Source organism: Capra hircus, chromosome 1, assembly GCF_001704415.2.
Source record: "Capra hircus breed San Clemente chromosome 1, ASM170441v1, whole genome shotgun sequence".
Taxonomy (NCBI): domain Eukaryota; kingdom Metazoa; phylum Chordata; class Mammalia; order Artiodactyla; family Bovidae; genus Capra; species Capra hircus.
In genome coordinates, this window is record NC_030808.1 from 102,415,282 (window position 1) to 102,418,218 (window position 2,937).

At 54.8% G+C, this 2,937-nt stretch overlaps 1 pseudogene; it reads left to right on the forward strand.

Moving 5' to 3' along the window:
- Nucleotides 380-2,574, forward strand: LOC102168623 (annotated as a pseudogene).

Here is a 2,937-nt window from a genome sequence, read left to right on the forward strand (position 1 = left end):
TTCATGGTAAACAATGGCAATACTCATTGAATCAATCACTTGCAATTTTTCTCTTTGACAATGTTTACGTCAAAAAAATGTTGCAGAGCAATACTATATGAATATAGACCTAAGATGAATTTGTGAGAAAAAAGAAATTTTAAAAGTGTTAAAAAGCAATGTTCTCATTGCCAGAATTTTCATATTCTGGAATTAAAAGCCTAAACATAAAATAGAATGTCATATTTCAAGATGCCTCTTCATCTGCACTGTTTGTATCCTGTGTGTTTGTTTATTGAAAACATAGCATATTTTAAAAGCATAAAAGGGGGGCGGAGGGGGCCCCTGGCAGGGAGATGGTGGGTGGGTCAAGAGGGCCTGGACATGGTGCCGAGGGCCTGCCCCGCGGGAAGATGAATAAGGGCTGGCTGGAGCTGGAGAGCGACCCTGGCCTCTTCACCCTCCTCGTGGAAGATTTTGGTGTCAAAGGGGTGCAGGTGGAGGAGATTTATGACCTTCAGAGCAAATGCCAGGGCCCGTGTATGGATTCATCTTCCCGTTCAAATGGATCGGAGAGCACCAATCCCGTCGCAAGGTCTCTATCTTGGTGGATGATACATCTGTGATTGATGATGCTATTGTGAATAACATGTTCTTTGCCCACCAGCTGATCCCCAACTCTTGTGCCACCCATGCCCTGCTGACCATGCTCCTGAACTTCAGCAATGTGGACCTGGGGCCCACTCTGAGTTGCATGAAGGACTTCACCAAAGGCTTCAGCCCCGAGAGCAAAGGATATGCGATTGGCAATGCTCTGGAGTTGGCCAAGGCACATAATAGCCATGCCAGGCCTGAGCCACACCACCTCCTCAAGAAGCAGAATGGCCTTAGTGTTGTGCGGACCATGGAAGCCTTCCACTTTGTCAGCTATGTGCCTATCACAGGCTGGCTTTTTGAGCTGGATGGGCTGAAGGTTTACCCCATTGACCATGGGCCCTGGGGGGAGGACGAGGAGTGGACGGACAAAGCCTGGCAGGTCATCATGGAGTGTATTGGCCTCGCCACTGCAGGGGAACCCTGCCATGACATTCACTTCAATCTGATGGGGGTGGTGCCTGACTGCAGAATCAAGTATGAGGCCAGGCTACATGTGTTGAAGGTGAACCGTCAGACCATACTGGAGGCCTTGCAGCAGCTGATCAGGGTAATACAGCCAGAGCTGATTCAGACCCACAAGTCTCAAGAGTCACAGCTGCCTGAAGAGTCCAAACCCACCAGCAGCAAGTCCTTTCTGGCGCTGGAAACAAGCAGGGCTCTGGTGGCCTCTGAGAGCACCCACACAGATGGTGTGGAGGAGGTGGCTGGTTTGTGCCTTCAAGTCCCGACCCACAGCCCTCCTAGCAAACACAAGCTGGTGGTGAAGCCTCTAGAGAGCAACATCAATGGGGTTCCCCCCAAACCCACTCCTATTGTCCAGCAGCTGCCAGCCTTTCTGGACAATCAACTATGCCAAGTCCCCATGCAGGAGGAGGAAGACCTGGCAGTGGGTGTGGGCCGCAGCAGAGTTCCGGTGCGCCCACCACAGCAGTACTCAGACGATGAGGATGACTACGAGGATAAGGAGGAGGACGATACGCAGAGCACCAGCTCTGCCATCAGGTATAAGCGAAAGGGCCCGGGGAAACCAGGGCCATTGAGCAGCTCTGGGGATGGGCAGCAGTCAGTGCTACAGCCCAACACCATCAACGTCTTGGCCGAGAAGCTCAAAGAGTCCCAGAAGGACCTCTCTATTCCTCTGTCCATCAAGACGAGCAACGGGGCCGGGAGTCCAGCTGTGGCAGTCCCCAGGCACTCGCAGCCCTCGCCCACCCCCAGCAACGAGAGCATGGACACAGCCTCTGAGATCGGCAGCGCTTTCAATTCGCCACTGCGCCCGCCTATCCGCTCAGCCAACCGCACGCGGCCCTCTAGTCCCGTCACCTCCCACATCTCCAAGGTGCTTTTTGGAGAGGACGACAGCCTGCTGCTCGTTGACTGCATATGCTACAATCATGCTGTACGCGACCTGGGTCCTGTCATCAGCACGGGCCTCCTGCACCTGGCTGAGGATGGTGTGCTGAGTCCCCTGGCACTGAGAGAGTGGGAAGGGTTCCTCCCCTTCCATCAGACCGAGCCAAGGCAGCCACGGGTCTGGCAGCCCACAGGAGAAGGCGGTGGTGGAGGCTGTGGACAGTAGAGAGAAGCTGGGACTGGTCAGGCCTAGCGAGCCCTTGAATGGGAAGAAGTATTCAACCCAGGGAGCTGCTGGCGCTGCTGAAGTGTGTGGAAGCTGAAATTGCAAACTGAGGACTGTCTCAAGGAAGAAGTGGAGAAGAGGAAGAAGTTCAACATTGACGACCAGAGAAGGACCAATAACTACGATGAGTTCATCTGCACCTTCATCTCCATGCTGGCTCAGGAAGGGATGCTGGCCAACCTGGTGGAGCAGAACACCTCAGTGTGGCGGCGCCAGGGGGTCAGCATTGGCCGGCTCCACAAGCAGCGGAAGCCGGACCGGCAGAAACGCTCCGTCCATATAAGGCCAAGCGCCAGTGAGGAAAGCTGGCCAGACCCTGCATTCACTCTCGCTGCCTGGCCCTCACCAGGGCCCTTCCCTGCCCCGTCCACCTCTTCCCAGTATTACTGGATAGTTCCGGTTGGAGAGCCCAGACCCTGGGAATGGGAGCCAAGCTGGGATCCTCGGCCTCGTGTCCCTGGGCCTGGCAGGGCAGGCTGGCCCTGTCATGCTCCGGAGGCAGCAGCTAGAGCTGAGGCCCAGTGAGGTGATGCAGCTTCCTCCACAGCCAGCTGTGGAGTGGCAGGACCTGGCCTTTCTGCCTGGGCAGCAGAATATATATTTTACCTACAGAGACATCTATTTTTCTGGGCTCTGGCCTATCTTGCCACCACTGTGTTGAC